Raw genomic sequence first — 10,482 nt, 5'->3', positions numbered from 1 at the left:
AGAGAGTGCGCCTACATCGCTTCCAACAAAATCCACTCACACTTGCAATGCCTGGCAAGGCTCTTCAATATGTGATTCCTTGACTGTTCTGTGCGTCTCTCGAGTTCAAACACCTCTGGGGCTCGTGATTTGGGGCTGCCAGACAGGGAAGGAAGGTGCGGCCAGCGTCTGTTTCTTCCCTAAGTGAACTCCTACAACCTAGCCACCTTCTCCCTAGAGCTGTCGACCGGTGGTTGAAGGCCAATTTTTGTGCCTACGCAGGTCCTCCACACAGAACAAAACAAATACACAACAAAAGCCGGGCTAATAGCTATTTATAAACACTTACTGGACGCCCACTCTACGCCGAGCTCTCCCGCGCTCCTTGGGAACTTTTTTGCCAAGAGATGCCAATTTTCCCGGCGACCACTCCCTCAAGCAGGCCTTCGCCTCTGCCCGCGCGGAGGCCCAGGCCCAGGCCCAGGCCGGGATTCAGAGCCGCCCCTCGGCTGGCGCTGCCCTGCAGGCGCCTGCGCAGAGCGACTCTCGCCGTCACTTGGGGCGGGAGGCGGCGACAGCCGGGAGAAAGGAAAGCTGCGGGGAAAAAGGGCCAAACCCTGAAATTACCCGGATGTGGTCCCCGCGCGCGCATGCTCAGTGTGTTCTCGACAAGTTGGCAGCAACAACACGGCCCTGGTCGTCGTCGCTGCTGCGGTAACGGAGCGGCTCGGGTGGCGGAGCCTGCGTTCGCGCCCTCCTGCTCTCCTCGGGAGGCCCTTCCCGCCCTCCCCTCGGCTCCGCGGCCGCCCAGGGGGTGGGAGCGGGTGAGGGGAGCCAGGCGCCCAGCGAGAGAGGCCCCCCGCCGCGGGGCGGCCCGGGAGCTCGAGGCGGTCCGGCCCGCGCGGGCAGCGGCGCGGCACTGAGGAGGGGCGGCCTGGCCGGGACGCCTCGGGGCGGGGGCCGAGGAGCTCTCCGGGCCGCCGGGGAAAGCGACGGGCCCGGCGCGTCCGCGGACCAGCAGCGGCGGGAGAGCGGACTCCCCTCGCCACCGCCCGATCCCAGGTAACCGCGCCATGTCCCCTCCCCTTCCCCCGGCCGGGCCCGCGCACCCCGCCCGCGGCTTCCCCGCCCCGGGGCGGGCTCCCGACTGCTGCGGCGGCGGCGGGGAGCGCGCGGAATCCGCTGGGAGGGCGACCGCGGCCGCCTGACGAGCCGGGCCGGGCGGCGGTGCCTGGCCTCCGTCCGGCCCCCAGCTTCGTTTGCAGCTCGTGGGAGAATCAAGTTAAAGTCAGACGGGACTCCTGCCGCGGCCGCCGCTCCTCTTTGTTGTTCTCGAGTAGTTTCACGGTCGCCCCGGCTGAGCGCGTTGGGTCGGTTGGAATGTGTTGCCTTAGGGTCTAAATGAAAGTTGTAAATTGTCTTAATTTATTTTCTCCAGCCAATTTCGGTTTTCTCTTTGTCCCCTACTTTCTCTTCCTAGTCTTGTCATGCCAGTTTACGCTTCTGGCTTTGATATGTTTACTTTTTGAGTATTGAGAGTGACGGCGGTATGCAGGACACATTCTTAGCACCTAACTGAACCCCTCCTTGCCCCCAATAAAACATGCTTCCTATTAAAAGACATAGTTGATCTTACTGTTAGCACTACATGTACTGAGAGTGAAATTGGTGTAGGGTGGAGGGCGGTGGCTCCATCACTTGTCCCAAACTGCTGTTAGGATTTCTCAAACTGGATTTTCAAAGGGACAAGTGTGTAGTTAACGTGAAAAGTTTATTTGCTGGTGCAGAGGCTTTAAAAAGCCCTATTGAAGATTGATAGCTGTTTCCTCTCAAAAACCTAAGTACGTTTGTTTTTATTTAAAAAACCATTTTATTATGCATTATAATTTGGAAACTATTATTTCCAAATTAGTTTCTTAATGCATTTAGTTTTTGCACCGTAGTTTAAGATGGAATTGCCAGTTATTTAGGAATAATAAATACAACAGGATAATAGGGGAATTATCCTGAAATTGCCTTTCTGCAAACATATGGTCTTAGCTAATTTTTGTTAATAACCTTTGACTTTTGCCAGAATTAGCATCCTTTTAGTCTTAGTAGCAGCTTGGTTACTCGGGTGTTTAAGAAGTAGGTTCACTACTTTCTGCTGGCAAAAACCATTTAGTCTCTAAAAAAAAAAAAAAAATGAAATGCATAATTTCGTAATTAGATTTAGAACATGGCATTTGAATAGTTTTTATGATGGATTTCATAAATTGCTTTTGCCATACCCTGCGGAGACTAAATATATACATTTCAGTTGAAATATAGGAAGTTCTAAAATGTACCTTTTTTTTTTTGATGCTGAGGACTTTATATTGGAAAGTTCTGATATGATTAATACATAATATTCCAAACTGTAAAATGATTAACATTTAAAAATACAGTTTTTTAAATTAGTGTTTCTTCCATAATGCTGTCATGATTTTGTTTACTTAAATGGGTTTGTTACAGAACAAATGTAATAGAGATAGATAGGCCAAGCATTTATAATTTGGAGTAGCTTTAGATCTAAAGATAGTGGTGAATTATGTAGGTTTTAAGTTGTTGGAATTAAAACTAAAAGCTTCTTTAGATAAAAATTGTTGTAACATTTTGTGACTATTAATAGAAGTGGCTTTTTCTTTGCTTTCCAGGTTTTTGGGTGAGTTTTAAAGAATTATTGCATCTTAGATTTTTATTTTTGAGGTGAGAGTGTATGTCTGTTTAGGTAACTGCCTTCAGTGTAAATCTTGAGTTTAGAAAAAACCAAACTGCAAATGTTTTTCAGACTTAATGAAAATTTGTACTGAGAAAGTCACTTTGAAATATTTTGGAGTAAGTTGGCTGGGCGGGGTGGCTCACGCCTGTAATCACAGCACTTTGGGAGGCCGAGGCTGGCGGATCACGAGGTCAGGAGATCGAGACCATACTGGCTAACACGGCGAAATTCAGTCTCTACTAAAAATGCAAAAAATTAGTCGGGCCTGGTGGCGGGCGCCTGTGGTCCCAGCCGCTTGGGAGGCAGAGGCAGGAGAATGGCGTGAACCCGGGAGGCGGAGCTTACAGTGAGCAGAGGTCGCGCCACTGCACTCCAGCCCTGGCGACAGAGTGAGACTCCGTTTAAAAAAAAAAAAAAAAATTGGAATAAGTTTTACGTGAATGATTTTTAAAAGCCTGTGCTTCACTTTCTTAAGCTACATTTTAGTCGAGTGATTGTGTGTGAATTCTTTTTCTGTATTCCCCTTCAGTTTTTCTTTCCCCCCCAAATTAAGGAGCAAGAATTAACCTAATTTACGCTGCCCAGTTACACTCCAGCTCTCTCACTTGGAAGCAGTTTTTTTCTGATTGAGCCAGTGTTATAGTAACATCATTAGGCACTATTCTAATTGAGGTGTGAATTACTGAGGCCTCTACTAGGGAGGTTAACCCTACAGAATCTGCAGGGTTCATTATATTTAAATTGCATATTTAGGCTTGTCTAAATTTTTGCCTGTTTTGGTGAAAACATGTTGTTCTGCCGATGTTTAAACTTGCTTCATTTTATCCCTCTCTAGTTCATGACTAACCATTTTTTTCATTTTTAATTCAGTGATTTTTTTTTAGAGTGACTGGTTCTTTAAGCATCTTGTATTAGCCATTTCAATGCTCATTATGTATGTTTGGATTTCTCTTATTTTGTTGGTCTAGAAGACAGTGTAGTTATGCCAAAAAAATTTTTTTTTCTTAAAGCGATGATGAATGGTGACTCCGAGTTGACCATTAATTGTGTATAAAAGTAACCTGACTAAAATGTTTCATTGTTTTCTACAGTTAAAAGACTTAGACCAGCATAACACAGCATTTTTTTTTTCTTTGACATGGAGGCTTGCTCTGTTGTCCAGGCTGGAGTGCAGAGGCATGATCTCCACTCACTGCAAACCTCGCCTCCCAGGTTCAAGCGATTCTCCTGCATCAGCCTCCCGAGTAGCTGGGATTACAGGCGTGTGCCACCACACCTGGCTAATTTTTGTATTTTTAGTAGAGATGAGGTTTCGCCATGTTGGCCAGGCTGGTCTTGAACAACTGACCTCAGGTGATCCGCCTGCCGTGGCCCCCCAAAGTGCTAGGATTACAGGCGTGAGCCACTGTGCCTGTCCTATAATACAGCATTTAATACAGTTTTGTAAAATTATCACATTTTGTAAAATCACATATGCCAAGCATATGCTTGATCGTAAGTCAGATTTAGAATTTTTGGATTTTGTTTTCTCTTTCTAAAATGTTTAATTTTGGTAATGGGAAATTTGACTGAATTCCAGTTTCTCAGGAACAAGGTATTTTAGGTTGTGTCACCTTGACACTATTGCATGGTGTAATTGGCATCCTGGAATATTTGTGTTTAATTATGAGAGTGAATGAAAACTAGGGTAGTGCTTACATACGTAAAACTAAGATCATGCATAGTCGGATTCTTACAGTTTATAAGGTTCTTATAATCTAAGCCTTGATAAGTTGCTACTGCAAATGATATCATAGATCAGATAAGTACCAAAGACCAATTGTAGAGAGGGTCTGTTAACATTTTAATCAGTTTAAAATTGGTGGTAACAGTAAAGACCATTCGGCTCAAAGAATGTATTTCATTATTTATATTTCAAATGAGAATTTTTTGCAGTTTGGAAAACTTGTAAATGTGTTGAATTCATCTTTTTATTGCTTTTTTACTCCCAACGTTTAGGGCAATGGTCTTCTCTTCTCTCCTGTCTTTGTTTCTCTCTCCCTTTCTCCCTCCCTCCTTTCTTCTTTTCTTTTCTTTTTTTTTTTTTTTTTTTTTTTTTCCCTGAGACGGAGTTTCGCTCTTGTCGCCCAGGCTGGAGTGCAGTGCAATGGTGCGATTTTGGCTCACTGCAACCTCCACCTCTTGGGTTCAAGCTGTTCTCCTGCTTCAGCCTCCTGAGTAGCTGAGATTACAGGCGTGCGCCACCATGCCAAGCTAATTTTTTTGTATTATTAGTAGAGGATGGGGTTTCACCATTTTGGCCAGGCTAGTCTTGAACTCCTGACCTCAGGTGATCCACCTGCCTCAGCCTCCCAAAGTGCTGGGATTATAGGCATGAGCCACTGCGCCCAGCCTTCTTTTTTTTTCTTTTTCTTTCCATCTTGCTCAGTGCCCCAGCCTGGAGTGCAGTGCTGCAATCATAGCTCACTGCTGCCTCTACCTCCCAGGCTCAAGCAATCCCACCTCAGCTGCCCCAGTAGCTGGGACTACAGGCACACACCATCACACCTGTCTAATTTTTTGAAAATTTTTTGTAGACACAGGGTCTCCCTCTGTTGCCCAGGCTGGTCTTGAACTCTTGGGTTCAAGTGATCCTCCCACCTCAGCCTTCCAAAGTGCTGGCATTACAAGCATGAGCCACCATGCCTGGCAAGTAGTTTTCAATCTTGGTTGTACTTTTAGATCCCTTGAGGAGCTTTACGAAATACTGATGCCTGAATTCTAGCCCCGGAAATTATGATTTGGTTGGTCTGGGGTGCAGCCAGGTTAGCCCTCCACAGTGATTGAGCCGTTAGGGTCCTCTGACTTTTTCTTTTGAGCTGTTTCACTTGTGTTAGCTTTACATTCTTTAATGCAGTGATATACGCATGTACAGTGTAGTCATCTCATACATCTATGTTAACATGTTTTTTGAAAGTATTGCCACATTTGCTTTGCTTCTGTGTCTGTCTCCTTTCTTTCTTTCTCTCTCCCTTCCTGTCACCTATTCCTTTCTCTGTTTCTTTCTTTGCATTCAGTTTATTTGAACTGTCTGGTAGTAAGTTTTAGGAAGCTGTATTTCCCATGATGAGAAGTTAATATATCATCACTATTTTAAATAGGAAGTTGGTCTTCTTTTAAAGTATATTCTCAAATGCTTACTTGTACTCCTTTTGGAGACTAATTACTTTAAGTCCCCAAGTTAGCATCTAAACTCCCTGTGGACTTGGTCTAGTGGCTCACATCTATAATCTCAACGCTTCTGGAGGCTGAGGCAGGAGGATCACTTGAGCCCAGGATTTCAAGGCCAGCCTGGGCAACAAAGTGAGACCTTGTCTCTAAAATAAATAAATAAATAAAACAAACTCTCAGTGCAAATTGTCTTCTTAGGGGGTTAATCTGCTTGGTAAACCATACATTTTTGCGCCTCCAATTAACTAGTCACTTAACTGGTTTCTGAGAGGCAGGTTGCGTTGGGCCTTTTCCGTCAAGGCTTGTCTTATACACTGCGAGACCGTTGCTCAGCTAGGCTAGCTAGCTATTTTCTTTGGAGATCATCTAGGGCATGTTCAGCTCTTCATTTACGTCACCTGAAGTAGTTCCCAAGTGCTGGGCTATGGAGTAGTTTCATCTCTGTCTCTGGAAGAGCTATTTAAAAAAATAAAAAAATTTTTCCCACCTGATTTCAACACACATTTTGCTTCAGAATGGGAATGGAATGGAGGAGGCATGGGAATCTGTGTTATTTTTAAAAAGTGCCTCTTGATTCTAAAGGTTTTGTTTATTTTAGTATGCTTATCCTTATTGCTTTATTTATCTATTTTTTAGAGACAGGTTGCCCAGGATGGAGTGCAGTAACACCATCATAGCCCACTGTAACCTTCAACTTCTGGGTTCAAGAGATCTTACCTCAACCTCCAGAGTAGCTAGGACTACAGGCATGCACCGCCACACCTGGCTGATTTTTTAAAATTGTTTTGTAGAGATGGGAGTCTTGCTTTGTTGCCTAGGCTAGCCAAATCTTATTTATGATTTAAAACTAGGACTGCTACTGAATATTTATTTTTATAGGAAGGTATTATTTCTGTATCTTAATATGGATGAAGGTATGCTATTTAGGTCTTTTCAAGTAAAAATGTATCTCTAAATATAAACTGAATTAAGGATATTTGTCAGTGATATTCACTAGTGAATTCTAGAGCATATGTTATCAGTAGATGGCCAGTCATTGTAAAAATTGAATAATCTAGTGAAAGGATGACTAGAAATAATGGGGTAAGCTAAGCCAGGAATCATTGTACATAAACACATTAGGTGTGTCTTATGTCATAAGTATGCCTACTAAAACTAGTTGAAGGAAGAACGTGTATAGATGTTGCAATAATGAAGGGCTGGCTAATTGTAAGGAAAAATGATACAACTTCTATGTAATTAGTATTTTAAATCAGTTGTGTATATTCATGGTATTTAATTTGTGAAGTAAAGATTGTAGACTAGATCAATGCTTTGTAAAACTAACAGTACCTCAGACTTCCAGAGTGCTTTTTATTTTTTTTATTTTTATTTTTTGAGACGGAGTCTCGCTGTGTCGCCCAGGCTGGAGTGCAGTGGCGCAATCTCGGCTCACTGCAATCTCCGCCTCCCAGGTTCACACCATTCTCCTGCCTCAGCCTCCCCAGTAGCTGGGACTACAGGTGCCCACCAACACGCCCGGCTAATTTTTTTGTATTTTTAGTAGAGATGGGGTTTCACTGTGGTCTGGATCTCCTGACCTCGTGATCCACCCGCCTCTGCCTCCCAAAGTGCTGGGATTACAGGCGTGAGCCACCGCGCCTGGCCTTCCAGGGTACTTTTTAAAGGTACAGCCCCACCCTTGATTCTAGTTAGTGGAGCTGGCCTAACCTGCAGGGGATTTTGATACATCCCCCTTTGAAGGAATAAGCTAGATGACTTGAAAGTCTCATTCATTTAAAAGTTTTATGAAATGAGGCCGAGTGTAGTGACTCATGCCTGTAATCTCAGCACTTTGGGAAGCCGAGGTGGGGGGATTACCTGAGGTCAGGAGTTCAAGACCAGCCTGGCCAACATGGTGAAAGCCTGTCTCTACTAAAAATATAAAAATTAGTCGGATACGGTGGCACACGCCTGTAATCCCAGCTACTCACATGCCTGTAATCTCAGCTACTTGGGAGACTGAGACAAGAGAATTGCTTGAGCCGGTGGACGGAGGTGCAGTGAGCCGAGATCGTGCCACTGCACTCCAGCCTGACCGACAGAGCGAGACTGTCTCCAAAAAAAAGAAAAAAAAGCAAGAAAAATTTTATGAAATGTATTTTTCAATTATCAGTTATTGAAATTCAGTTTGGTTTCCACCATCTTTTGAAATGGTGGTTCCCAAAGGGTGGTCCACAGACTCCTGGAGATCCCTAAGATCCTCATATTTAAGGGGTTCACAAAATCAAAATTATTTTCATAATGAAACTGAGATGTTATTTGCCCTTTCAGTGTGAGGACATTTGTATGAATGGTGAAGAAACAGTGGTGGGTAAATTGCTGGCACTTTAAAATGACTCTAGGCAGTTGTGCCAAACGTATGAGTCTTTATAGTCAAACACACATTAAGCATTTGAAAAAAATGCCGGTTTCACTTAATAATCCCCTTGCTGCAGCAGTAAAAAGGTGTAATTTTAAAAATCTCTACCCTGGAGTACTTGTCTTTTTAATATTCAGTGTGATTAAATGGGAAGTATGCATAAAGCATTTCTTTACATTGAAGTACAGTGTTCTTTTCTAGGAAAGGCACGTGTGTGATTGAGCTGCAAGCTGAACTAGCTGCTTTTTAGTGGGACACCATTTTTATTTAACAGGACGACAGATAAGCTCAGATAGCTATTTAGATTTGAGTATTTGGCAGGTAATTCTTTGGAAATGAATAAAGTGAGCCGGCCACTTTGAGGAAAACATTTATAGCCAGTGCTAAAATCTAATGTTTCAAGTGAAAATTAGATTTTTGGGAAACTCCTGTCACTATGACTTGCCAGTTTCTTAATACTTAAAGACTTTTCTGATGAGATGGGTGGTGATATTAAGGAATGGGATTAAAAATAATGTTGGGCCAGGCCCAATGGTGCACACCCGTATTTCTAGCACTGTGGGAGGCGGAGGTGGGAGAATTGCTTTTGGCCAAGAGTTCGAGACCCTGTTTCTACAAAAACGTATAAAAAATTAGGTGTAGTGGCATGTGCCTGTAGGTCTAGCTGCTCAGGAGGGTCAGGTGAGAGGATTGCTTGAGCCAGGGAGTTCAAGGCTGGAGTAAGCTAGGATCGCACCACTGCACTCCAGCCTGGGCTACAGAGTGAGACTGTGTGTGTATGTGTGTGGGGGGTTGGGGTTGGGGGGGCAGTATGAGGAAGTGTGTCAACACTGGGAAGATCTGTGTAACTCATTGGACCAATATTTTCCCAAATGACCAATTCATGTTATAAAATCGTGCATGGGTAGGCGATCCATTCAAAGTACAACATAGACAAATGGATTTTTATATACCAGAGCCAAAAAGTTCATTGATACAGTGAATTCTACATTGCAACTAACTTTTCAGAATTGCCACTTGAGTTTTGGTGTTGAATAAAAGATGAATATCCATTGCTTTCTGAAAAGGCTATTAAAATACTCCTCTCTTCCAATTAGCTGTCCATGTGAGGCACATTTTCTTCATGTACTTTAACCAAAACAACATATCAGAACAGATTTAGTGCAGAAGCACATAGGAGAATCCAGCTGTCTCCTATTAAGCTAGGCATTAAGAGAAATTTGCGAAGATGTAAAACAGTGTTACTCTGATTCCTGACTTTTTTGTTTTAGAAAATTCTGTTTTTCATGAACTTATTATTTATATTAACATGTAATGGGTTTATTTTTTTAAGTGAATTAATAAAGCAAATACCAAAAATTTTAGTAGTTGTATTTATTTGTAATATGATAAATATCGATGTATATAGCCCACATAAAAGCTATTTGATGTCTTTAATAATTAAGAATATAAATAAAGGTCCAGCTTGGCCAACATGGCAAAACCCTGTCTCTACTAAAAATACAAAAAATAGCTGGGCGTGGTGGTACATATCTGTAATCCCAGCCACTTGGGAGGCTGAGGCACGAGAATCACTTGAACTTGGGAGGTGGAGGTTGCAGAGAGCTGAGAACATGCCTCTGCAGTCCAGCCTGGGCAACAGACTGAGACTCTGTCTCAGAAAAATAATATGAATAAAGGGATCCTGAGATCAGAGAGTTTGACAGTTGCTATTTTAAAGTAACTATTTCTATGTATTCTTGACTAAATTAATGATTGGTTTGTTTATGTGGTTTATACTATATTGCTGTTATTTCTAAGGATGTTAGTCATTCAGTTTCTGTTATCAGGGAACGTGTAGTAGACTTAAGTAAAAAGTGGAATTCATTGGCTTGATCTGGAGATTGCTATATCCAGGGTTTCAAGCAATATCACCAGGGCTCTTCACTTTGCTTCCTTTCAGGTAGTTTGCAGGCTAGCTACTCCCAGCTTCAAGGAAGCATGAAGAGGGCTTTTTTTTTTTTTTTTTTTTTTTTCTCTGTAGTTCCATCGGAAGTGCTGGCGCTATGTCACTGGCCTGCCTTGGGTTCTTTTTCATCAGAAACAACACTGTGGCCAGGGGGTGGCTCTGGTTAGTCTGGGAATTGTCCCACCTGGCCAGATTGGGAGATTC

The 10,482-nt window shown here is 43.1% G+C and overlaps 1 protein-coding gene across 2 annotated transcripts in view; it reads left to right on the top strand.

The window, feature by feature from the left end:
* Positions 1-909: 909 nt before the first annotated feature.
* Positions 910-10,482, top strand: part of SMAD4 (SMAD family member 4) — a 61,026-nt gene continuing 51,453 nt past the window's right edge. For both annotated transcript variants that reach the window (XR_007721245.1, XM_050767758.1), the window contains exon 1: positions 910-1,041. The gene's annotated coding sequence lies outside the window, so the exon portion shown is untranslated. The remainder of the gene's footprint in view (positions 1,042-10,482) is intronic.

Source organism: Macaca thibetana, chromosome 18, assembly GCF_024542745.1.
Source record: "Macaca thibetana thibetana isolate TM-01 chromosome 18, ASM2454274v1, whole genome shotgun sequence".
Taxonomy (NCBI): Eukaryota; Metazoa; Chordata; class Mammalia; order Primates; family Cercopithecidae; genus Macaca; species Macaca thibetana.
The sequence above is the reverse complement of the archived record's forward strand: the minus strand, read 5'-3'. Positions and strand labels throughout refer to the sequence as shown.